This window comes from Lissotriton helveticus, chromosome 6 (assembly GCF_964261635.1).
Source record: "Lissotriton helveticus chromosome 6, aLisHel1.1, whole genome shotgun sequence".
NCBI lineage: Eukaryota > Metazoa > Chordata > Amphibia > Caudata > Salamandridae > Lissotriton > Lissotriton helveticus.
In genome coordinates, this window is record NC_136067.1 from 1,087,676,473 (window position 1) to 1,087,700,559 (window position 24,087).

Below are 24,087 nucleotides of genomic sequence, written 5' to 3' on the forward strand. Positions count from 1 at the left end.
AATGTAAATGGGTAAGCATTCAATTGCACACACCTGCCTGCGTCCACAGACCCTCGCGCGCACACACACTTTTGTCAACAAGCTTTTTTATGTAGTTAAGAGAATCAGGGACCCATGTTGAAATACAAAAGCAGCACACCACGTGACGGCCGTCATGTAGAGTCCAGCAGCAAATGGGAAACGTTTAACTAGCCGTGGTCCCATTACTGCAGCTCTACCGTGGAACAACTGCTGGATGAGTCCTGCTGGAGAATATTGAACCTACATTAAGTCTGAGGTAAATAAGAATACCACAGGAACATAATGAAAAAGAGACCTACAACCCTTCCGAGCCAGATAGGAGTCGAACCTACAATCTTCTGATCCGTAGTCAGACGCGTTATCCATTGCGCCACTGGCCCTATGTATTTGCACCTATCTTTTTGTCCTTAAGAGGGCTAGAAAGCGTGTGTGTGTGTGTGTGTGTGTGTGTGTGTGTGAAGGCACAAGGAAACCCATCTGACCACCTGAAAGTCTGTTCTATGAGGTTTTCCTAAGTTGTACAAAGGACTTTAGGAGAAGGAAGGACCTAAAAGCTAGGCAAAATGGTCCTAGATCCAAGAAAATCTTTTAGATCAGGCTCAGTTTCTTAAATACTCTGGGTTAACATAATCAGCTCCAGGTCTGTGTGGGGCTGAGCTTGTGAACTCCTTAGTAAGTAGGCGGGTACAACAAAAGGGAGTTTAATATTACAATAGGGGTTAAAATTCAGACACCTTGTCGTAGGCTCACCTTGTCCAGGGACCCAAGCATGCTGCCTTTCCACACTCAGAGCACTTCACCTAACCTACTGTGCAGCTGTTTCGCCTTTAATATCAAAGTTCCACAGGCAGCGTGATGTCACAATGCTCCTTGTCTGTAGCCCAAACCATGAGCCTTTGCAACCCTGGCATAATCTACATACTTACGGTGTGTGAAGTCTTGGACCACGAATGCAGTGAAGAATAATGGATTGCTACTCTTCATACATTTTTGCCCATTGGCTCAGATTTGAATGCTTACTGGCCATCTGAGCATCTCTGCCAGGCCACCCTATGTCTAGAGACTGTGGATTTAGAGAGTTTATAAACATTGTCAGTTCATCAATACAGAGTGCTCGCTTCGGCAGCACATATACTAAAATTGGAACGATACAGAGAAGATTAGCATGGCCCCTGCGCAAGGATGACACGCAAATTCGTGAAGCGTTCCATATTTTTAACAGCTTTTAGGAGAGAAATCTTCTTTGTTTTCAAGACTTATTGAAATAATAAAGCAGGTTCCAGTCCTGTGTCATGTAATATGTATTTTTAAATTGTCTCTCCTCAACATTTTTAATGTATTTGCCTTGCAGTAAAGAAGGTGCGCTCTATGTCCAGCAGCATTTTACAAGGAAGCCTGCTGGACTTCTGGGACTTTTCTTTCTCTTTTTCAGCCTCCCTGTCATTATTCTTCACCACCTCCAAATCTATACTGCTGCTAGTGATGAGTTGCTTTGTGGCAAGCAGGATAAAGAGAAGGGCAGGGCCTATGCAAATGATGGCCTCAGGGATGCCTGGGAGTCCCTTTTCAGCAGTACTGTTAAAATCTGCCTTGCAACCAGATTGGTCGGGTATGCTGAAAAACACCACGCCAGATTGGGCACCAGGTCTCTAGGCGCTTGGAGGACATATTGGGTCTACATCCCTAAGTTTCTGAGGTCCAAGAAATGTTCACCCTCCGCCCTAATAGAGAGGTCTTGGCCGATCGTGGCCGATCGTGGCTGAGAGGGGAAGAAGGTAGCAGGGCAAGATGCTCATGGTTCTTCTCTAATAATGGACCAACTTCCTCTCTCTCCTTAACTGTGGTTCTGCCTGGCTACTGGGGCTACCAGTTGTAAGCCTGCAGCCCACAAGGAGTTGGTTTGTCCCTCTCACAAATGTAAATGGGTAAGCATTCAATTGCACACACCTGCCTGCGTCCACAGACCCTCGCGCGCACACACACTTTTGTCAACAAGCTTTTTTATGTAGTTAAGAGAATCAGGGACCCATGTTGAAATACAAAAGCAGCACACCACGTGACGGCCGTCATGTAGAGTCCAGCAGCAAATGGGAAACGTTTAACTAGCCGTGGTCCTATTACTGCAGCTCTACCGTGGAACAACTGCTGGATGAGTCCTGCTGGAGAATATTGAACCTACATTAAGTCTGAGGTAAATAAGAATACCACAGGAACATAATGAAAAAGAGACCTACAACCCTTCCGAGCCAGATAGGAGTCGAACCTACAATCTTCTGATCCGTAGTCAGACGCGTTATCCATTGCGCCACTGGCCCTATGTATTTGCACCTATCTTGTTGTCCTTAAGAGGGCTAGAAAGCGTGTGTGTGTGTGTGTGTGTGTGTGTGTGTGTGTGAAGGCACAAGGAAACCCATCTGACCACCTGAAAGTCTGTTCTATGAGGTTTTCCTAAGTTGTACAAAGGACTTTAGGAGAAGGAAGGACCTAAAAGCTAGGCAAAATGGTCCTAGATCCAAGAAAATCTTTTAGATCAGGCTCAGTTTCTTAAATACTCTGGGTTAACATAATCAGCTCCAGGTCTGTGTGGGGCTGAGCTTGTGAACTCCTTAGTAAGTAGGCGGGTACAACAAAAGGGAGTTTAATATTACAATAGGGGTTAAAATTCAGACACCTTGTCGTAGGCTCACCTTGTCCAGGGACCCAAGCATGCTGCCTTTCCACACTCAGAGCACTTCACCTAACCTACTGTGCAGCTGTTTCGCCTTTAATATCAAAGTTCCACAGGCAGCGTGATGTCACAATGCTCCTTGTCTGTAGCCCAAACCATGAGCCTTTGCAACCCTGGCATAATCTACATACTTACGGTGTGTGAAGTCTTGGACCACGAATGCAGTGAAGAATAATGGATTGCTACTCTTCATACATTTTTGCCCATTGGCTCAGATTTGAATGCTTACAGGCCATCTGAGCATCTCTGCCAGGCCACCCTATGTCTAGAGACTGTGGATTTAGAGAGTTTATAAACATTGTCAGTTCATCAATACAGTGTGCTCGCTTCGGCAGCACATATACTAAAATTGGAACGATACAGAGAAGATTAGCATGGCCCCTGCGCAAGGATGACACGCAAATTCGTGAAGCGTTCCATATTTTTAACAGCTTTTAGGAGAGAAATCTTCTTTGTTTTCAAGACTTATTGAAATAATAAAGCAGGTTCCAGTCCTGTGTCATGTAATATGTATTTTTAAATTGTCTCTCCTCAACATTTTTAATGTATTTGCCTTGCAGTAAAGAAGGTGCGCTCTATGTCCAGCAGCATTTTACAAGGAAGCCTGCTGGACTTCTGGGACTTTTCTTTCTCTTTTTCAGCCTCCCTGTCATTATTCTTCACCACCTCCAAATCTATACTGCTGCTAGTGATGAGTTGCTTTGTGGGAAGCAGGATAAAGAGAAGGGCAGGGCCTATGCAAATGATGGCCTCAGGGATGCCTGGGAGTCCCTTTTCAGCAGTACTGTTAAAATCTGCCTTGCAACCAGATTGGTCGGGTATGCTGAAAAACACCACGCCAGATTGGGCACCAGGTCTCTAGGCGCTTGGAGGACATATTGGGTCTACATCCCTAAGTTTCTGAGGTCCAAGAAATGTTCACCCTCCGCCCTAATAGAGAGGTCTTGGCCGATCGTGGCCGATCGTGGCTGAGAGGGGAAGAAGGTAGCAGGGCAAGATGCTCATGGTTCTTCTCTAATAATGGACCAACTTCTTCTCTCTCCTTAACTGTGGTTCTGCCTGGCTACTGGGGCTACCAGTTGTAAGCCTGCAGCCCACAAGGAGTTGGTTTGTCCCTCTCACAAATGTAAATGGGTAAGCATTCAATTGCACACACCTGCCTGCGTCCACAGACCCTCGCGCGCACACACACTTTTGTCAACAAGCTTTTTTATGTAGTTAAGAGAATCAGGGACCCATGTTGAAATACAAAAGCAGCACACCACGTGACGGCCGTCATGTAGAGTCCAGCAGCAAATGGGAAACGTTTAACTAGCCGTGGTCCCATTACTGCAGCTCTACCGTGGAACAACTGCTGGATGAGTCCTGCTGGAGAATATTGAACCTACATTAAGTCTGAGGTAAATAAGAATACCACAGGAACATAATGAAAAAGAGACCTACAACCCTTCCGAGCCAGATAGGAGTCGAACCTACAATCTTCTGATCCGTAGTCAGACGCGTTATCCATTGCGCCACTGGCCCTATGTATTTGCACCTATCTTTTTGTCCTTAAGAGGGCTAGAAAGCGTGTGTGTGTGTGTGTGTGTGTGTGTGTGTGTGAAGGCACAAGGAAACCCATCTGACCACCTGAAAGTCTGTTCTATGAGGTTTTCCTAAGTTGTACAAAGGACTTTAGGAGAAGGAAGGACCTAAAAGCTAGGCAAAATGGTCCTAGATCCAAGAAAATCTTTTAGATCAGGCTCAGTTTCTTAAATACTCTGGGTTAACATAATCAGCTCCAGGTCTGTGTGGGGCTGAGCTTGTGAACTCCTTAGTAAGTAGGCGGGTACAACAAAAGGGAGTTTAATATTACAATAGGGGTTAAAATTCAGACACCTTGTCGTAGGCTCACCTTGTCCAGGGACCCAAGCATGCTGCCTTTCCACACTCAGAGCACTTCACCTAACCTACTGTGCAGCTGTTTCGCCTTTAATATCAAAGTTCCACAGGCAGCGTGATGTCACAATGCTCCTTGTCTGTAGCCCAAACCATGAGCCTTTGCAACCCTGGCATAATCTACATACTTACGGTGTGTGAAGTCTTGGACCACGAATGCAGTGAAGAATAATGGATTGCTACTCTTCATACATTTTTGCCCATTGGCTCAGATTTGAATGCTTACTGGCCATCTGAGCATCTCTGCCAGGCCACCCTATGTCTAGAGACTGTGGATTTAGAGAGTTTATAAACATTGTCAGTTCATCAATACAGTGTGCTCGCTTCGGCAGCACATATACTAAAATTGGAACGATACAGAGAAGATTAGCATGGCCCCTGCGCAAGGATGACACGCAAATTCGTGAAGCGTTCCATATTTTTAACAGCTTTTAGGAGAGAAATCTTCTTTGTTTTCAAGACTTATTGAAATAATAAAGCAGGTTCCAGTCCTGTGTCATGTAATATGTATTTTTAAATTGTCTCTCCTCAACATTTTTAATGTATTTGCCTTGCAGTAAAGAAGGTGCGCTCTATGTCCAGCAGCATTTTACAAGGAAGCCTGCTGGACTTCTGGGACTTTTCTTTCTCTTTTTCAGCCTCCCTGTCATTATTCTTCACCACCTCCAAATCTATACTGCTGCTAGTGATGAGTTGCTTTGTGGGAAGCAGGATAAAGAGAAGGGCAGGGCCTATGCAAATGATGGCCTCAGGGATGCCTGGGAGTCCCTTTTCAGCAGTACTGTTAAAATCTGCCTTGCAACCAGATTGGTCGGGTATGCTGAAAAACACCACGCCAGATTGGGCACCAGGTCTCTAGGCGCTTGGAGGACATATTGGGTCTACATCCCTAAGTTTCTGAGGTCCAAGAAATGTTCACCCTCCGCCCTAATAGAGAGGTCTTGGCCGATCGTGGCCGATCGTGGCTGAGAGGGGAAGAAGGTAGCAGGGCAAAATGCTCATGGTTCTTCTCTAATAATGGACCAACTTCCTCTCTCTCCTTAACTGTGGTTCTGCCTGGCTACTGGGGCTACCAGTTGTAAGCCTGCAGCCCACAAGGAGTTGGTTTGTCCCTCTCACAAATGTAAATGGGTAAGCATTCAATTGCACACACCTGCCTGCGTCCACAGACCCTCGCGCGCACACACACTTTTGTCAACAAGCTTTTTTATGTAGTTAAGAGAATCAGGGACCCATGTTGAAATACAAAAGCAGCACACCACGTGACGGCCGTCATGTAGAGTCCAGCAGCAAATGGGAAACGTTTAACTAGCCGTGGTCCTATTACTGCAGCTCTACCGTGGAACAACTGCTGGATGAGTCCTGCTGGAGAATATTGAACCTACATTAAGTCTGAGGTAAATAAGAATACCACAGGAACATAATGAAAAAGAGACCTACAACCCTTCCGAGCCAGATAGGAGTCGAACCTACAATCTTCTGATCCGTAGTCAGACGCGTTATCCATTGCGCCACTGGCCCTATGTATTTGCACCTATCTTGTTGTCCTTAAGAGGGCTAGAAAGCGTGTGTGTGTGTGTGTGTGTGTGTGTGTGTGTGTGTGTGAAGGCACAAGGAAACCCATCTGACCACCTGAAAGTCTGTTCTATGAGGTTTTCCTAAGTTGTACAAAGGACTTTAGGAGAAGGAAGGACCTAAAAGCTAGGCAAAATGGTCCTAGATCCAAGAAAATCTTTTAGATCAGGCTCAGTTTCTTAAATACTCTGGGTTAACATAATCAGCTCCAGGTCTGTGTGGGGCTGAGCTTGTGAACTCCTTAGTAAGTAGGCGGGTACAACAAAAGGGAGTTTAATATTACAATAGGGGTTAAAATTCAGACACCTTGTCGTAGGCTCACCTTGTCCAGGGACCCAAGCATGCTGCCTTTCCACACTCAGAGCACTTCACCTAACCTACTGTGCAGCTGTTTCGCCTTTAATATCAAAGTTCCACAGGCAGCGTGATGTCACAATGCTCCTTGTCTGTAGCCCAAACCATGAGCCTTTGCAACCCTGGCATAATCTACATACTTACGGTGTGTGAAGTCTTGGACCACGAATGCAGTGAAGAATAATGGATTGCTACTCTTCATACATTTTTGCCCATTGGCTCAGATTTGAATGCTTACAGGCCATCTGAGCATCTCTGCCAGGCCACCCTATGTCTAGAGACTGTGGATTTAGAGAGTTTATAAACATTGTCAGTTCATCAATACAGTGTGCTCGCTTCGGCAGCACATATACTAAAATTGGAACGATACAGAGAAGATTAGCATGGCCCCTGCGCAAGGATGACACGCAAATTCGTGAAGCGTTCCATATTTTTAACAGCTTTTAGGAGAGAAATCTTCTTTGTTTTCAAGACTTATTGAAATAATAAAGCAGGTTCCAGTCCTGTGTCATGTAATATGTATTTTTAAATTGTCTCTCCTCAACATTTTTAATGTATTTGCCTTGCAGTAAAGAAGGTGCGCTCTATGTCCAGCAGCATTTTACAAGGAAGCCTGCTGGACTTCTGGGACTTTTCTTTCTCTTTTTCAGCCTCCCTGTCATTATTCTTCACCACCTCCAAATCTATACTGCTGCTAGTGATGAGTTGCTTTGTGGGAAGCAGGATAAAGAGAAGGGCAGGGCCTATGCAAATGATGGCCTCAGGGATGCCTGGGAGTCCCTTTTCAGCAGTACTGTTAAAATCTGCCTTGCAACCAGATTGGTCGGGTATGCTGAAAAACACCACGCCAGATTGGGCACCAGGTCTCTAGGCGCTTGGAGGACATATTGGGTCTACATCCCTAAGTTTCTGAGGTCCAAGAAATGTTCACCCTCCGCCCTAATAGAGAGGTCTTGGCCGATCGTGGCCGATCGTGGCTGAGAGGGGAAGAAGGTAGCAGGGCAAGATGCTCATGGTTCTTCTCTAATAATGGACCAACTTCCTCTCTCTCCTTAACTGTGGTTCTGCCTGGCTACTGGGGCTACCAGTTGTAAGCCTGCAGCCCACAAGGAGTTGGTTTGTCCCTCTCACAAATGTAAATGGGTAAGCATTCAATTGCACACACCTGCCTGCGTCCACAGACCCTCGCGCGCACACACACTTTTGTCAACAAGCTTTTTTATGTAGTTAAGAGAATCAGGGACCCATGTTGAAATACAAAAGCAGCACACCACGTGACGGCCGTCATGTAGAGTCCAGCAGCAAATGGGAAACGTTTAACTAGCCGTGGTCCCATTACTGCAGCTCTACCGTGGAACAACTGCTGGATGAGTCCTGCTGGAGAATATTGAACCTACATTAAGTCTGAGGTAAATAAGAATACCACAGGAACATAATGAAAAAGAGACCTACAACCCTTCCGAGCCAGATAGGAGTCGAACCTACAATCTTCTGATCCGTAGTCAGACGCGTTATCCATTGCGCCACTGGCCCTATGTATTTGCACCTATCTTTTTGTCCTTAAGAGGGCTAGAAAGCGTGTGTGTGTGTGTGTGTGTGTGTGTGTGTGTGAAGGCACAAGGAAACCCATCTGACCACCTGAAAGTCTGTTCTATGAGGTTTTCCTAAGTTGTACAAAGGACTTTAGGAGAAGGAAGGACCTAAAAGCTAGGCAAAATGGTCCTAGATCCAAGAAAATCTTTTAGATCAGGCTCAGTTTCTTAAATACTCTGGGTTAACATAATCAGCTCCAGGTCTGTGTGGGGCTGAGCTTGTGAACTCCTTAGTAAGTAGGCGGGTACAACAAAAGGGAGTTTAATATTACAATAGGGGTTAAAATTCAGACACCTTGTCGTAGGCTCACCTTGTCCAGGGACCCAAGCATGCTGCCTTTCCACACTCAGAGCACTTCACCTAACCTACTGTGCAGCTGTTTCGCCTTTAATATCAAAGTTCCACAGGCAGCGTGATGTCACAATGCTCCTTGTCTGTAGCCCAAACCATGAGCCTTTGCAACCCTGGCATAATCTACATACTTACGGTGTGTGAAGTCTTGGACCACGAATGCAGTGAAGAATAATGGATTGCTACTCTTCATACATTTTTGCCCATTGGCTCAGATTTGAATGCTTACTGGCCATCTGAGCATCTCTGCCAGGCCACCCTATGTCTAGAGACTGTGGATTTAGAGAGTTTATAAACATTGTCAGTTCATCAATACAGAGTGCTCGCTTCGGCAGCACATATACTAAAATTGGAACGATACAGAGAAGATTAGCATGGCCCCTGCGCAAGGATGACACGCAAATTCGTGAAGCGTTCCATATTTTTAACAGCTTTTAGGAGAGAAATCTTCTTTGTTTTCAAGACTTATTGAAATAATAAAGCAGGTTCCAGTCCTGTGTCATGTAATATGTATTTTTAAATTGTCTCTCCTCAACATTTTTAATGTATTTGCCTTGCAGTAAAGAAGGTGCGCTCTATGTCCAGCAGCATTTTACAAGGAAGCCTGCTGGACTTCTGGGACTTTTCTTTCTCTTTTTCAGCCTCCCTGTCATTATTCTTCACCACCTCCAAATCTATACTGCTGCTAGTGATGAGTTGCTTTGTGGCAAGCAGGATAAAGAGAAGGGCAGGGCCTATGCAAATGATGGCCTCAGGGATGCCTGGGAGTCCCTTTTCAGCAGTACTGTTAAAATCTGCCTTGCAACCAGATTGGTCGGGTATGCTGAAAAACACCACGCCAGATTGGGCACCAGGTCTCTAGGCGCTTGGAGGACATATTGGGTCTACATCCCTAAGTTTCTGAGGTCCAAGAAATGTTCACCCTCCGCCCTAATAGAGAGGTCTTGGCCGATCGTGGCCGATCGTGGCTGAGAGGGGAAGAAGGTAGCAGGGCAAGATGCTCATGGTTCTTCTCTAATAATGGACCAACTTCCTCTCTCTCCTTAACTGTGGTTCTGCCTGGCTACTGGGGCTACCAGTTGTAAGCCTGCAGCCCACAAGGAGTTGGTTTGTCCCTCTCACAAATGTAAATGGGTAAGCATTCAATTGCACACACCTGCCTGCGTCCACAGACCCTCGCGCGCACACACACTTTTGTCAACAAGCTTTTTTATGTAGTTAAGAGAATCAGGGACCCATGTTGAAATACAAAAGCAGCACACCACGTGACGGCCGTCATGTAGAGTCCAGCAGCAAATGGGAAACGTTTAACTAGCCGTGGTCCTATTACTGCAGCTCTACCGTGGAACAACTGCTGGATGAGTCCTGCTGGAGAATATTGAACCTACATTAAGTCTGAGGTAAATAAGAATACCACAGGAACATAATGAAAAAGAGACCTACAACCCTTCCGAGCCAGATAGGAGTCGAACCTACAATCTTCTGATCCGTAGTCAGACGCGTTATCCATTGCGCCACTGCCCCTATGTATTTGCACCTATCTTGTTGTCCTTAAGAGGGCTAGAAAGCGTGTGTGTGTGTGTGTGTGTGTGTGTGTGTGAAGGCACAAGGAAACCCATCTGACCACCTGAAAGTCTGTTCTATGAGGTTTTCCTAAGTTGTACAAAGGACTTTAGGAGAAGGAAGGACCTAAAAGCTAGGCAAAATGGTCCTAGATCCAAGAAAATCTTTTAGATCAGGCTCAGTTTCTTAAATACTCTGGGTTAACATAATCAGCTCCAGGTCTGTGTGGGGCTGAGCTTGTGAACTCCTTAGTAAGTAGGCGGGTACAACAAAAGGGAGTTTAATATTACAATAGGGGTTAAAATTCAGACACCTTGTCGTAGGCTCACCTTGTCCAGGGACCCAAGCATGCTGCCTTTCCACACTCAGAGCACTTCACCTAACCTACTGTGCAGCTGTTTCGCCTTTAATATCAAAGTTCCACAGGCAGCGTGATGTCACAATGCTCCTTGTCTGTAGCCCAAACCATGAGCCTTTGCAACCCTGGCATAATCTACATACTTACGGTGTGTGAAGTCTTGGACCACGAATGCAGTGAAGAATAATGGATTGCTACTCTTCATACATTTTTGCCCATTGGCTCAGATTTGAATGCTTACAGGCCATCTGAGCATCTCTGCCAGGCCACCCTATGTCTAGAGACTGTGGATTTAGAGAGTTTATAAACATTGTCAGTTCATCAATACAGTGTGCTCGCTTCGGCAGCACATATACTAAAATTGGAACGATACAGAGAAGATTAGCATGGCCCCTGCGCAAGGATGACACGCAAATTCGTGAAGCGTTCCATATTTTTAACAGCTTTTAGGAGAGAAATCTTCTTTGTTTTCAAGACTTATTGAAATAATAAAGCAGGTTCCAGTCCTGTGTCATGTAATATGTATTTTTAAATTGTCTCTCCTCAACATTTTTAATGTATTTGCCTTGCAGTAAAGAAGGTGCGCTCTATGTCCAGCAGCATTTTACAAGGAAGCCTGCTGGACTTCTGGGACTTTTCTTTCTCTTTTTCAGCCTCCCTGTCATTATTCTTCACCACCTCCAAATCTATACTGCTGCTAGTGATGAGTTGCTTTGTGGGAAGCAGGATAAAGAGAAGGGCAGGGCCTATGCAAATGATGGCCTCAGGGATGCCTGGGAGTCCCTTTTCAGCAGTACTGTTAAAATCTGCCTTGCAACCAGATTGGTCGGGTATGCTGAAAAACACCACGCCAGATTGGGCACCAGGTCTCTAGGCGCTTGGAGGACATATTGGGTCTACATCCCTAAGTTTCTGAGGTCCAAGAAATGTTCACCCTCCGCCCTAATAGAGAGGTCTTGGCCGATCGTGGCCGATCGTGGCTGAGAGGGGAAGAAGGTAGCAGGGCAAAATGCTCATGGTTCTTCTCTAATAATGGACCAACTTCCTCTCTCTCCTTAACTGTGGTTCTGCCTGGCTACTGGGGCTACCAGTTGTAAGCCTGCAGCCCACAAGGAGTTGGTTTGTCCCTCTCACAAATGTAAATGGGTAAGCATTCAATTGCACACACCTGCCTGCGTCCACAGACCCTCGCGCGCACACACACTTTTGTCAACAAGCTTTTTTATGTAGTTAAGAGAATCAGGGACCCATGTTGAAATACAAAAGCAGCACACCACGTGACGGCCGTCATGTAGAGTCCAGCAGCAAATGGGAAACGTTTAACTAGCCGTGGTCCTATTACTGCAGCTCTACCGTGGAACAACTGCTGGATGAGTCCTGCTGGAGAATATTGAACCTACATTAAGTCTGAGGTAAATAAGAATACCACAGGAACATAATGAAAAAGAGACCTACAACCCTTCCGAGCCAGATAGGAGTCGAACCTACAATCTTCTGATACGTAGTCAGACGCGTTATCCATTGCGCCACTGGCCCTATGTATTTGCACCTATCTTTTTGTCCTTAAGAGGGCTAGAAAGCGTGTGTGTGTGTGTGTGTGTGTGTGTGTGTGAAGGCACAAGGAAACCCATCTGACCACCTGAAAGTCTGTTCTATGAGGTTTTCCTAAGTTGTACAAAGGACTTTAGGAGAAGGAAGGACCTAAAAGCTAGGCAAAATGGTCCTAGATCCAAGAAAATCTTTTAGATCAGGCTCAGTTTCTTAAATACTCTGGGTTAACATAATCAGCTCCAGGTCTGTGTGGGGCTGAGCTTGTGAACTCCTTAGTAAGTAGGCGGGTACAACAAAAGGGAGTTTAATATTACAATAGGGGTTAAAATTCAGACACCTTGTCGTAGGCTCACCTTGTCCAGGGACCCAAGCATGCTGCCTTTCCACACTCAGAGCACTTCACCTAACCTACTGTGCAGCTGTTTCGCCTTTAATATCAAAGTTCCACAGGCAGCGTGATGTCACAATGCTCCTTGTCTGTAGCCCAAACCATGAGCCTTTGCAACCCTGGCATAATCTACATACTTACGGTGTGTGAAGTCTTGGACCACGAATGCAGTGAAGAATAATGGATTGCTACTCTTCATACATTTTTGCCCATTGGCTCAGATTTGAATGCTTACTGGCCATCTGAGCATCTCTGCCAGGCCACCCTATGTCTAGAGACTGTGGATTTAGAGAGTTTATAAACATTGTCAGTTCATCAATACAGTGTGCTCGCTTCGGCAGCACATATACTAAAATTGGAACGATACAGAGAAGATTAGCATGGCCCCTGCGCAAGGATGACACGCAAATTCGTGAAGCGTTCCATATTTTTAACAGCTTTTAGGAGAGAAATCTTCTTTGTTTTCAAGACTTATTGAAATAATAAAGCAGGTTCCAGTCCTGTGTCATGTAATATGTATTTTTAAATTGTCTCTCCTCAACATTTTTAATGTATTTGCCTTGCAGTAAAGAAGGTGCGCTCTATGTCCAGCAGCATTTTACAAGGAAGCCTGCTGGACTTCTGGGACTTTTCTTTCTCTTTTTCAGCCTCCCTGTCATTATTCTTCACCACCTCCAAATCTATACTGCTGCTAGTGATGAGTTGCTTTGTGGGAAGCAGGATAAAGAGAAGGGCAGGGCCTATGCAAATGATGGCCTCAGGGATGCCTGGGAGTCCCTTTTCAGCAGTACTGTTAAAATCTGCCTTGCAACCAGATTGGTCGGGTATGCTGAAAAACACCACGCCAGATTGGGCACCAGGTCTCTAGGCGCTTGGAGGACATATTGGGTCTACATCCCTAAGTTTCTGAGGTCCAAGAAATGTTCACCCTCCGCCCTAATAGAGAGGTCTTGGCCGATCGTGGCCGATCGTGGCTGAGAGGGGAAGAAGGTAGCAGGGCAAAATGCTCATGGTTCTTCTCTAATAATGGACCAACTTCCTCTCTCTCCTTAACTGTGGTTCTGCCTGGCTACTGGGGCTACCAGTTGTAAGCCTGCAGCCCACAAGGAGTTGGTTTGTCCCTCTCACAAATGTAAATGGGTAAGCATTCAATTGCACACACCTGCCTGCGTCCACAGACCCTCGCGCGCACACACACTTTTGTCAACAAGCTTTTTTATGTAGTTAAGAGAATCAGGGACCCATGTTGAAATACAAAAGCAGCACACCACGTGACGGCCGTCATGTAGAGTCCAGCAGCAAATGGGAAACGTTTAACTAGCCGTGGTCCTATTACTGCAGCTCTACCGTGGAACAACTGCTGGATGAGTCCTGCTGGAGAATATTGAACCTACATTAAGTCTGAGGTAAATAAGAATACCACAGGAACATAATGAAAAAGAGACCTACAACCCTTCCGAGCCAGATAGGAGTCGAACCTACAATCTTCTGATCCGTAGTCAGACGCGTTATCCATTGCGCCACTGGCCCTATGTATTTGCACCTATCTTGTTGTCCTTAAGAGGGCTAGAAAGCGTGTGTGTGTGTGTGTGTGTGTGTGTGTGTGTGTGAAGGCACAAGGAAACCCATCTGACCACCTGAAAGTCTGTTCTATGAGGTTTTCCTAAGTTGTACAAAGGACTTTAGGAGAAGGAAGGACCTAAAAGCTAGGCAAAATGGTCCTAGATCCAAGAAAATCTTTTAGATCAGGCTCAGTTTCTTAAATACTCTGGGTTAACATAATCAGCTCCAGGTCTGTGTGGGGCTGAGCTTGTGAACTCCTTAGTAAGTAGGCGGGTACAACAAAAGGGAGTTTAATATTACAATAGGGGTTAAAATTCAGACACCTTGTCGTAGGCTCACCTTGTCCAGGGACCCAAGCATGCTGCCTTTCCACACTCAGAGCACTTCACCTAACCTACTGTGCAGCTGTTTCGCCTTTAATATCAAAGTTCCACAGGCAGCGTGATGTCACAATGCTCCTTGTCTGTAGCCCAAACCATGAGCCTTTGCAACCCTGGCATAATCTACATACTTACGGTGTGTGAAGTCTTGGACCACGAATGCAGTGAAGAATAATGGATTGCTACTCTTCATACATTTTTGCCCATTGGCTCAGATTTGAATGCTTACAGGCCATCTGAGCATCTCTGCCAGGCCACCCTATGTCTAGAGACTGTGGATTTAGAGAGTTTATAAACATTGTCAGTTCATCAATACAGTGTGCTCGCTTCGGCAGCACATATACTAAAATTGGAACGATACAGAGAAGATTAGCATGGCCCCTGCGCAAGGATGACACGCAAATTCGTGAAGCGTTCCATATTTTTAACAGCTTTTAGGAGAGAAATCTTCTTTGTTTTCAAGACTTATTGAAATAATAAAGCAGGTTCCAGTCCTGTGTCATGTAATATGTATTTTTAAATTGTCTCTCCTCAACATTTTTAATGTATTTGCCTTGCAGTAAAGAAGGTGCGCTCTATGTCCAGCAGCATTTTACAAGGAAGCCTGCTGGACTTCTGGGACTTTTCTTTCTCTTTTTCAGCCTCCCTGTCATTATTCTTCACCACCTCCAAATCTATACTGCTGCTAGTGATGAGTTGCTTTGTGGGAAGCAGGATAAAGAGAAGGGCAGGGCCTATGCAAATGATGGCCTCAGGGATGCCTGGGAGTCCCTTTTCAGCAGTACTGTTAAAATCTGCCTTGCAACCAGATTGGTCGGGTATGCTGAAAAACACCACGCCAGATTGGGCACCAGGTCTCTAGGCGCTTGGAGGACATATTGGGTCTACATCCCTAAGTTTCTGAGGTCCAAGAAATGTTCACCCTCCGCCCTAATAGAGAGGTCTTGGCCGATCGTGGCCGATCGTGGCTGAGAGGGGAAGAAGGTAGCAGGGCAAGATGCTCATGGTTCTTCTCTAATAATGGACCAACTTCCTCTCTCTCCTTAACTGTGGTTCTGCCTGGCTACTGGGGCTACCAGTTGTAAGCCTGCAGCCCACAAGGAGTTGGTTTGTCCCTCTCACAAATGTAAATGGGTAAGCATTCAATTGCACACACCTGCCTGCGTCCACAGACCCTCGCGCGCACACACACTTTTGTCAACAAGCTTTTTTATGTAGTTAAGAGAATCAGGGACCCATGTTGAAATACAAAAGCAGCACACCACGTGACGGCCGTCATGTAGAGTCCAGCAGCAAATGGGAAACGTTTAACTAGCCGTGGTCCTATTACTGCAGCTCTACCGTGGAACAACTGCTGGATGAGTCCTGCTGGAGAATATTGAACCTACATTAAGTCTGAGGTAAATAAGAATACCACAGGAACATAATGAAAAAGAGACCTACAACCCTTCCGAGCCAGATAGGAGTCGAACCTACAATCTTCTGATACGTAGTCAGACGCGTTATCCATTGCGCCACTGGCCCTATGTATTTGCACCTATCTTTTTGTCCTTAAGAGGGCTAGAAAGCGTGTGTGTGTGTGTGTGTGTGTGTGTGTGTGTGAAGGCACAAGGAAACCCATCTGACCACCTGAAAGTCTGTTCTATGAGGTTTTCCTAAGTTGTACAAAGGACTTTAGGAGAAGGAAGGACCTAAAAGCTAGGCAAAATGGTCCTAGATCCAAGAAAATCTTTTAGATCAGGCTCAGTTTCTTAAATACTCTGGGTTAACATAATCAGCTCCAGGTCTGTGTGGGGCTGAGCTTGTGAACTCCTTAGTAAGTAGGCGGGTACAACAAAAGGGAGTTTAATATTACAATAGGGGTTAAAATTCAGACACCTTGTCGTAGGCTCACCTTGTCCAGGGACCCAAGCATGCTGCCTTTCCACACTCAGAGCACTTCACCTAACCTACTGTGCAGCTGTTTCGCCTTTAATATCAAAGTTCCACAGGCAGCGTGATGTCACAATGCTCCTTGTCTGTAGCCCAAACCATGAGCCTTTGCAACCCTGGCATAATCTACATACTTACGGTGTGTGAAGTCTTGGACCACGAATGCAGTGAAGAATAATGGATTGCTACTCTTCATACATTTTTGCCCATTGGCTCAGATTTGAATGCTTACTGGCCATCTGAGCATCTCTGCCAGGCCACCCTATGTCTAGAGACTGTGGATTTAGAGAGTTTATAAACATTGTCAGTTCATCAATACAGTGTGCTCGCTTCGGCAGCACATATACTAAAATTGGAACGATACAGAGATTAGCATGGCCCCTGCGCAAGGATGACACGCAAATTCGTGAAGCGTTCCATATTTTTAACAGCTTTTAGGAGAGAAATCTTCTTTGTTTTCAAGACTTATTGAAATAATAAAGCAGGTTCCAGTCCTGTGTCATGTAATATGTATTTTTAAATTGTCTCTCCTCAACATTTTTAATGTATTTGCCTTGCAGTAAAGAAGGTGCGCTCTATGTCCAGCAGCATTTTACAAGGAAGCCTGCTGGACTTCTGGGACTTTTCTTTCTCTTTTTCAGCCTCCCTGTCATTATTCTTCACCACCTCCAAATCTATACTGCTGCTAGTGATGAGTTGCTTTGTGGGAAGCAGGATAAAGAGAAGGGCAGGGCCTATGCAAATGATGGCCTCAGGGATGCCTGGGAGTCCCTTTTCAGCAGTACTGTTAAAATCTGCCTTGCAACCAGATTGGTCGGGTATGCTGAAAAACACCACGCCAGATTGGGCACCAGGTCTCTAGGCGCTTGGAGGACATATTGGGTCTACATCCCTAAGTTTCTGAGGTCCAAGAAATGTTCACCCTCCGCCCTAATAGAGAGGTCTTGGCCGATCGTGGCCGATCGTGGCTGAGAGGGGAAGAAGGTAGCAGGGCAAGATGCTCATGGTTCTTCTCTAATAATGGACCAACTTCCTCTCTCTCCTTAACTGTGGTTCTGCCTGGCTACTGGGGCTACCAGTTGTAAGCCTGCAGCCCACAAGGAGTTGGTTTGTCCCTCTCACAAATGTAAATGGGTAAGCATTCAATTGCACACACCTGCCTGCGTCCACAGACCCTCGCGCGCACACACACTTTTGTCAACAAGCTTTTTTATGTAGTTAAGAGAATCAGGGACCCATGTTGAAATACAAAAGCAGCACACCACGTGACGGCCGTCATGTAGAGTCCAGCAGCAAATGGGAAACGTTTAACTAGCCGTGGTCCTATTACTGCAGCTCTACCGTGGAACAACTGCTGGATGAGTCCTGCTGGAGAATATTGAACCTACATTAAGTCTGAGGTAAATAAGAATACCACAGGAACATAATGAAAAAGAGACCTACAACCCTTCCGAGCCAGATAGGAGTCGAACCTACAATCTTCTGATCCGTAGTCAGACGCGTTATCCATTGCGCCACTGGCCCTATGTATTTGCACCTATCTTTTTGTCCTTAAGAGGGCTAGAAAGCGTGTGTGTGTGTGTGTGTGTGTGTGTGTGTGTGTGTGAAGGCACAAGGAAACCCATCTGACCACCTGAAAGTCTGTTCTATGAGGTTTTCCTAAGTTGTACAAAGGACTTTAGGAGAAGGAAGGACCTAAAAGCTAGGCAAAATGGTCCTAGATCCAAGAAAATCTTTTAGATCAGGCTCAGTTTCTTAAATACTCTGGGTTAACATAATCAGCTCCAGGTCTGTGTGGGGCTGAGCTTGTGAACTCCTTAGTAAGTAGGCGGGTACAACAAAAGGGAGTTTAATATTACAATAGGGGTTAAAATTCAGACACCTTGTCGTAGGCTCACCTTGTCCAGGGACCCAAGCATGCTGCCTTTCCACACTCAGAGCACTTCACCTAACCTACTGTGCAGCTGTTTCGCCTTTAATATCAAAGTTCCACAGGCAGCGTGATGTCACAATGCTCCTTGTCTGTAGCCCAAACCATGAGCCTTTGCAACCCTGGCATAATCTACATACTTACGGTGTGTGAAGTCTTGGACCACGAATGCAGTGAAGAATAATGGATTGCTACTCTTCATACATTTTTGCCCATTGGCTCAGATTTGAATGCTTACTGGCCATCTGAGCATCTCTGCCAGGCCACCCTATGTCTAGAGACTGTGGATTTAGAGAGTTTATAAACATTGTCAGTTCATCAATACAGTGTGCTCGCTTCGGCAGCACATATACTAAAATTGGAACGATACAGAGAAGATTAGCATGGCCCCTGCGCAAGGATGACACGCAAATTCGTGAAGCGTTCCATATTTTTAACAGCTTTTAGGAGAGAAATCTTCTTTGTTTTCAAGACTTATTGAAATAATAAAGCAGGTTCCAGTCCTGTGTCATGTAATATGTATTTTTAAATTGTCTCTCCTCAACATTTTTAATGTATTTGCCTTGCAGTAAAGAAGGTGCGCTCTATGTCCAGCAGCATTTTACAAGGAAGCCTGCTGGACTTCTGGGACTTTTCTTTCTCTTTTTCAGCCTCCCTGTCATTATTCTTCACCACCTCCAAATCTATACTGCTGCTAGTGATGAGTTGCTTTGTGGCAAGCAGGATAAAGAGAAGGGCAGGGCCTATGCAAATGATGGCCTCAGGGATGCCTGGGAGTCCCTTTTCAGCAGTACTGTTAAAATCTGCCTTGCAACCAGATTGGTCGGGTATGCTGAAAAACACCACGCCAGATTGGGCACCAGGTCTCTAGGCGCTTGGAGGACATATTGGGTCTACATCCCTAAGTTTCTGAGGTCCAAGAAATGTTCACCCTCCGCCCTAATAGAGAGGTCTTGGCCGATCGTGGCCGATCGTGGCTGAGAGGGGAAGAAGGTAGCAGGGCAAGATGCTCATGGTTCTTCTCTAATAATGGACCAACTTCCTCTCTCTCCTTAACTGTGGTTCTGCCTGGCTACTGGGGCTACCAGTTGTAAGCCTGCAGCCCACAAGGAGTTGGTTTGTCCCTCTCACAAATGTAAATGGGTAAGCATTCAATTGCACACACCTGCCTGCGTCCACAGACCCTCGCGCGCACACACACTTTTGTCAACAAGCTTTTTTATGTAGTTAAGAGAATCAGGGACCCATGTTGAAATACAAAAGCAGCACACCACGTGACGGCCGTCATGTAGAGTCCAGCAGCAAATGGGAAACGTTTAACTAGCCGTGGTCCTATTACTGCAGCTCTACCGTGGAACAACTGCTGGATGAGTCCTGCTGGAGAATATTGAACCTACATTAAGTCTGAGGTAAATAAGAATACCACAGGAACATAATGAAAAAGAGACCTACAACCCTTCCGAGCCAGATAGGAGTCGAACCTACAATCTTCTGATCCGTAGTCAGACGCGTTATCCATTGCGCCACTGGCCCTATGTATTTGCACCTATCTTGTTGTCCTTAAGAGGGCTAGAAAGCGTGTGTGTGTGTGTGTGTGTGTGTGTGTGTGTGTGAAGGCACAAGGAAACCCATCTGACCACCTGAAAGTCTGTTCTATGAGGTTTTCCTAAGTTGTACAAAGGACTTTAGGAGAAGGAAGGACCTAAAAGCTAGGCAAAATGGTCCTAGATCCAAGAAAATCTTTTAGATCAGGCTCAGTTTCTTAAATACTCTGGGTTAACATAATCAGCTCCAGGTCTGTGTGGGGCTGAGCTTGTGAACTCCTTAGTAAGTAGGCGGGTACAACAAAAGGGAGTTTAATATTACAATAGGGGTTAAAATTCAGACACCTTGTCGTAGGCTCACCTTGTCCAGGGACCCAAGCATGCTGCCTTTCCACACTCAGAGCACTTCACCTAACCTACTGTGCAGCTGTTTCGCCTTTAATATCAAAGTTCCACAGGCAGCGTGATGTCACAATGCTCCTTGTCTGTAGCCCAAACCATGAGCCTTTGCAACCCTGGCATAATCTACATACTTACGGTGTGTGAAGTCTTGGACCACGAATGCAGTGAAGAATAATGGATTGCTACTCTTCATACATTTTTGCCCATTGGCTCAGATTTGAATGCTTACAGGCCATCTGAGCATCTCTGCCAGGCCACCCTATGTCTAGAGACTGTGGATTTAGAGAGTTTATAAACATTGTCAGTTCATCAATACAGTGTGCTCGCTTCGGCAGCACATATACTAAAATTGGAACGATACAGAGAAGATTAGCATGGCCCCTGCGCAAGGATGACACGCAAATTCGTGAAGCGTTCCATATTTTTAACAGCTTTTAGGAGAGAAATCTTCTTTGTTTTCAAGACTTATTGAAATAATAAAGCAGGTTCCAGTCCTGTGTCATGTAATATGTATTTTTAAATTGTCTCTCCTCAACATTTTTAATGTATTTGCCTTGCAGTAAAGAAGGTGCGCTCTATGTCCAGCAGCATTTTACAAGGAAGCCTGCTGGACTTCTGGGACTTTTCTTTCTCTTTTTCAGCCTCCCTGTCATTATTCTTCACCACCTCCAAATCTATACTGCTGCTAGTGATGAGTTGCTTTGTGGCAAGCAGGATAAAGAGAAGGGCAGGGCCTATGCAAATGATGGCCTCAGGGATGCCTGGGAGTCCCTTTTCAGCAGTACTGTTAAAATCTGCCTTGCAACCAGATTGGTCGGGTATGCTGAAAAACACCACGCCAGATTGGGCACCAGGTCTCTAGGCGCTTGGAGGACATATTGGGTCTACATCCCTAAGTTTCTGAGGTCCAAGAAATGTTCACCCTCCGCCCTAATAGAGAGGTCTTGGCCGATCGTGGCCGATCGTGGCTGAGAGGGGAAGAAGGTAGCAGGGCAAGATGCTCATGGTTCTTCTCTAATAATGGACCAACTTCCTCTCTCTCCTTAACTGTGGTTCTGCCTGGCTACTGGGGCTACCAGTTGTAAGCCTGCAGCCCACAAGGAGTTGGTTTGTCCCTCTCACAAATGTAAATGGGTAAGCATTCAATTGCACACACCTGCCTGCGTCCACAGACCCTCGCGCGCACACACACTTTTGTCAACAAGCTTTTTTATGTAGTTAAGAGAATCAGGGACCCATGTTGAAATACAAAAGCAGCACACCACGTGACGGCCGTCATGTAGAGTCCAGCAGCAAATGGGAAACGTTTAACTAGCCGTGGTCCTATTACTGCAGCTCTACCGTGGAACAACTGCTGGATGAGTCCTGCTGGAGAATATTGAACCTACATTAAGTCTGAGGTAAATAAGAATACCACAGGAACATAATGAAAAAGAGACCTACAACCCTTCCGAGCCAGATAGGAGTCGAACCTACAATCTTCTGATCCGTAGTCAGACGCGTTATCCATTGCGCCACTGGCCCTATGTATTTGCACCTATCTTGTTGTCCTTAAGAGGGCTAGAAAGCGTGTGTGTGTGTGTGTGTGTGTGTGTGTGTGTGTGAAGGCACAAGGAAACCCATCTGACCACCTGAAAGTCTGTTCTATGAGGTTTTCCTAAGTTGTACAAAGGACTTTAGGAGAAGGAAGGACCTAAAAGCTAGGCAAAATGGTCCTAGATCCAAGAAAATCTTTTAGATCAGGCTCAGTTTCTTAAATACTCTGGGTTAACATAATCAGCTCCAGGTCTGTGTGGGGCTGAGCTTGTGAACTCCTTAGTAAGTAGGCGGGTACAACAAAAGGGAGTTTAATATTACAATAGGGGTTAAAATTCAGACACCTTGTCGTAGGCTCACCTTGTCCAGGGACCCAAGCATGCTGCCTTTCCACACTCAGAGCACTTCACCTAACCTACTGTGCAGCTGTTTCGCCTTTAATATCAAAGTTCCACAGGCAGCGTGATGTCACAATGCTCCTTGTCTGTAGCCCAAACCATGAGCCTTTGCAACCCTGGCATAATCTACATACTTACGGTGTGTGAAGTCTTGGACCACGAATGCAGTGAAGAATAATGGATTGCTACTCTTCATACATTTTTGCCCATTGGCTCAGATTTGAATGCTTACAGGCCATCTGAGCATCTCTGCCAGGCCACCCTATGTCTAGAGACTGTGGATTTAGAGAGTTTATAAACATTGTCAGTTCATCAATACAGTGTGCTCGCTTCGGCAGCACATATACTAAAATTGGAACGATACAGAGAAGATTAGCATGGCCCCTGCGCAAGGATGACACGCAAATTCGTGAAGCGTTCCATATTTTTAACAGCTTTTAGGAGAGAAATCTTCTTTGTTTTCAAGACTTATTGAAATAATAAAGCAGGTTCCAGTCCTGTGTCATGTAATATGTATTTTTAAATTGTCTCTCCTCAACATTTTTAATGTATTTGCCTTGCAGTAAAGAAGGTGCGCTCTATGTCCAGCAGCATTTTACAAGGAAGCCTGCTGGACTTCTGGGACTTTTCTTTCTCTTTTTCAGCCTCCCTGTCATTATTCTTCACCACCTCCAAATCTATACTGCTGCTAGTGATGAGTTGCTTTGTGGGAAGCAGGATAAAGAGAAGGGCAGGGCCTATGCAAATGATGGCCTCAGGGATGCCTGGGAGTCCCTTTTCAGCAGTACTGTTAAAATCTGCCTTGCAACCAGATTGGTCGGGTATGCTGAAAAACACCACGCCAGATTGGGCACCAGGTCTCTAGGCGCTTGGAGGACATATTGGGTCTACATCCCTAAGTTTCTGAGGTCCAAGAAATGTTCACCCTCCGCCCTAATAGAGAGGTCTTGGCCGATCGTGGCCGATCGTGGCTGAGAGGGGAAGAAGGTAGCAGGGCAAGATGCTCATGGTTCTTCTCTAATAATGGACCAACTTCCTCTCTCTCCTTAACTGTGGTTCTGCCTGGCTACTGGGGCTACCAGTTGTAAGCCTGCAGCCCACAAGGAGTTGGTTTGTCCCTCTCACAAATGTAAATGGGTAAGCATTCAATTGCACACACCTGCCTGCGTCCACAGACCCTCGCGCGCACACACACTTTTGTCAACAAGCTTTTTTATGTAGTTAAGAGAATCAGGGACCCATGTTGAAATACAAAAGCAGCACACCACGTGACGGCCGTCATGTAGAGTCCAGCAGCAAATGGGAAACGTTTAACTAGCCGTGGTCCTATTACTGCAGCTCTACCGTGGAACAACTGCTGGATGAGTCCTGCTGGAGAATATTGAACCTACATTAAGTCTGAGGTAAATAAGAATACCACAGGAACATAATGAAAAAGAGACCTACAACCCTTCCGAGCCAGATAGGAGTCGAACCTACAATCTTCTGATCCGTAGTCAGACGCGTTATCCATTGCGCCACTGGCCCTATGTATTTGCACCTATCTTTTTGTCCTTAAGAGGGCTAGAAAGCGTGTGTGTGTGTGTGTGTGTGTGTGTGTGTGTGAAGGCACAAGGAAACCCATCTGACCACCTGAAAGTCTGTTCTATGAGGTTTTCCTAAGTTGTACAAAGGACTTTAGGAGAAGGAAGGACCTAAAAGCTAGGCAAAATGGTCCTAGATCCAAGAAAATCTTTTAGATCAGGCTCAGTTTCTTAAATACTCTGGGTTAACATAATCAGCTCCAGGTCTGTGTGGGGCTGAGCTTGTGAACTCCTTAGTAAGTAGGCGGGTACAACAAAAGGGAGTTTAATATTACAATAGGGGTTAAAATTCAGACACCTTGTCGTAGGCTCACCTTGTCCAGGGACCCAAGCATGCTGCCTTTCCACACTCAGAGCACTTCACCTAACCTACTGTGCAGCTGTTTCGCCTTTAATATC

The 24,087-nt window shown here is 45.6% G+C and overlaps 25 non-coding genes across 25 annotated transcripts; 12 read left to right on the forward strand and 13 right to left on the reverse strand.

Annotated features, from left to right (window-relative positions):
* Positions 1–328: 328 nt before the first annotated feature.
* TRNAR-ACG (transfer RNA arginine (anticodon ACG)) lies at positions 329–401 on the reverse strand. The gene has a single exon. It is a non-coding gene; the product is annotated as a tRNA-Arg (tRNA).
* A 730-nt stretch (positions 402–1,131) lies between these two features.
* Positions 1,132–1,238, forward strand: LOC144764784 (U6 spliceosomal RNA). Its single transcript, XR_013596814.1, has one exon. It is a non-coding gene; the product is annotated as a U6 spliceosomal RNA (small nuclear RNA).
* A 1,025-nt stretch (positions 1,239–2,263) lies between these two features.
* TRNAR-ACG (transfer RNA arginine (anticodon ACG)) lies at positions 2,264–2,336 on the reverse strand. Its single transcript has one exon. It is a non-coding gene; the product is annotated as a tRNA-Arg (tRNA).
* A 732-nt stretch (positions 2,337–3,068) lies between these two features.
* On the forward strand, positions 3,069–3,175 carry LOC144764688 (U6 spliceosomal RNA). Its single transcript, XR_013596727.1, has one exon. It is a non-coding gene; the product is annotated as a U6 spliceosomal RNA (small nuclear RNA).
* A 1,025-nt stretch (positions 3,176–4,200) lies between these two features.
* Positions 4,201–4,273, reverse strand: TRNAR-ACG (transfer RNA arginine (anticodon ACG)). The gene has a single exon. It is a non-coding gene; the product is annotated as a tRNA-Arg (tRNA).
* Positions 4,274–5,003: 730 nt separating this feature from the next.
* Positions 5,004–5,110, forward strand: LOC144764689 (U6 spliceosomal RNA). Its single transcript, XR_013596728.1, has one exon. It is a non-coding gene; the product is annotated as a U6 spliceosomal RNA (small nuclear RNA).
* Positions 5,111–6,135: 1,025 nt separating this feature from the next.
* On the reverse strand, positions 6,136–6,208 carry TRNAR-ACG (transfer RNA arginine (anticodon ACG)). Its single transcript has one exon. It is a non-coding gene; the product is annotated as a tRNA-Arg (tRNA).
* A 736-nt stretch (positions 6,209–6,944) lies between these two features.
* Positions 6,945–7,051, forward strand: LOC144764690 (U6 spliceosomal RNA). Its single transcript, XR_013596729.1, has one exon. It is a non-coding gene; the product is annotated as a U6 spliceosomal RNA (small nuclear RNA).
* A 1,025-nt stretch (positions 7,052–8,076) lies between these two features.
* TRNAR-ACG (transfer RNA arginine (anticodon ACG)) lies at positions 8,077–8,149 on the reverse strand. The gene has a single exon. It is a non-coding gene; the product is annotated as a tRNA-Arg (tRNA).
* Positions 8,150–8,879: 730 nt separating this feature from the next.
* On the forward strand, positions 8,880–8,986 carry LOC144764785 (U6 spliceosomal RNA). Its single transcript, XR_013596815.1, has one exon. It is a non-coding gene; the product is annotated as a U6 spliceosomal RNA (small nuclear RNA).
* A 1,025-nt stretch (positions 8,987–10,011) lies between these two features.
* On the reverse strand, positions 10,012–10,084 carry TRNAR-ACG (transfer RNA arginine (anticodon ACG)). Its single transcript has one exon. It is a non-coding gene; the product is annotated as a tRNA-Arg (tRNA).
* A 728-nt stretch (positions 10,085–10,812) lies between these two features.
* Positions 10,813–10,919, forward strand: LOC144764691 (U6 spliceosomal RNA). The gene has a single exon (XR_013596730.1). It is a non-coding gene; the product is annotated as a U6 spliceosomal RNA (small nuclear RNA).
* A 1,025-nt stretch (positions 10,920–11,944) lies between these two features.
* Positions 11,945–12,017, reverse strand: TRNAR-ACG (transfer RNA arginine (anticodon ACG)). The gene has a single exon. It is a non-coding gene; the product is annotated as a tRNA-Arg (tRNA).
* Positions 12,018–12,745: 728 nt separating this feature from the next.
* On the forward strand, positions 12,746–12,852 carry LOC144764692 (U6 spliceosomal RNA). The gene has a single exon (XR_013596731.1). It is a non-coding gene; the product is annotated as a U6 spliceosomal RNA (small nuclear RNA).
* A 1,025-nt stretch (positions 12,853–13,877) lies between these two features.
* Positions 13,878–13,950, reverse strand: TRNAR-ACG (transfer RNA arginine (anticodon ACG)). Its single transcript has one exon. It is a non-coding gene; the product is annotated as a tRNA-Arg (tRNA).
* A 732-nt stretch (positions 13,951–14,682) lies between these two features.
* On the forward strand, positions 14,683–14,789 carry LOC144764694 (U6 spliceosomal RNA). Its single transcript, XR_013596732.1, has one exon. It is a non-coding gene; the product is annotated as a U6 spliceosomal RNA (small nuclear RNA).
* A 1,025-nt stretch (positions 14,790–15,814) lies between these two features.
* Positions 15,815–15,887, reverse strand: TRNAR-ACG (transfer RNA arginine (anticodon ACG)). Its single transcript has one exon. It is a non-coding gene; the product is annotated as a tRNA-Arg (tRNA).
* A 730-nt stretch (positions 15,888–16,617) lies between these two features.
* LOC144765366 (U6 spliceosomal RNA) lies at positions 16,618–16,721 on the forward strand. The gene has a single exon (XR_013597366.1). It is a non-coding gene; the product is annotated as a U6 spliceosomal RNA (small nuclear RNA).
* Positions 16,722–17,746: 1,025 nt separating this feature from the next.
* Positions 17,747–17,819, reverse strand: TRNAR-ACG (transfer RNA arginine (anticodon ACG)). The gene has a single exon. It is a non-coding gene; the product is annotated as a tRNA-Arg (tRNA).
* Positions 17,820–18,553: 734 nt separating this feature from the next.
* On the forward strand, positions 18,554–18,660 carry LOC144764695 (U6 spliceosomal RNA). Its single transcript, XR_013596733.1, has one exon. It is a non-coding gene; the product is annotated as a U6 spliceosomal RNA (small nuclear RNA).
* A 1,025-nt stretch (positions 18,661–19,685) lies between these two features.
* TRNAR-ACG (transfer RNA arginine (anticodon ACG)) lies at positions 19,686–19,758 on the reverse strand. Its single transcript has one exon. It is a non-coding gene; the product is annotated as a tRNA-Arg (tRNA).
* Positions 19,759–20,490: 732 nt separating this feature from the next.
* LOC144764697 (U6 spliceosomal RNA) lies at positions 20,491–20,597 on the forward strand. Its single transcript, XR_013596734.1, has one exon. It is a non-coding gene; the product is annotated as a U6 spliceosomal RNA (small nuclear RNA).
* A 1,025-nt stretch (positions 20,598–21,622) lies between these two features.
* TRNAR-ACG (transfer RNA arginine (anticodon ACG)) lies at positions 21,623–21,695 on the reverse strand. The gene has a single exon. It is a non-coding gene; the product is annotated as a tRNA-Arg (tRNA).
* Positions 21,696–22,427: 732 nt separating this feature from the next.
* LOC144764698 (U6 spliceosomal RNA) lies at positions 22,428–22,534 on the forward strand. The gene has a single exon (XR_013596735.1). It is a non-coding gene; the product is annotated as a U6 spliceosomal RNA (small nuclear RNA).
* Positions 22,535–23,559: 1,025 nt separating this feature from the next.
* On the reverse strand, positions 23,560–23,632 carry TRNAR-ACG (transfer RNA arginine (anticodon ACG)). Its single transcript has one exon. It is a non-coding gene; the product is annotated as a tRNA-Arg (tRNA).
* Between the last annotated feature and the right edge of the window lie 455 nt (positions 23,633–24,087).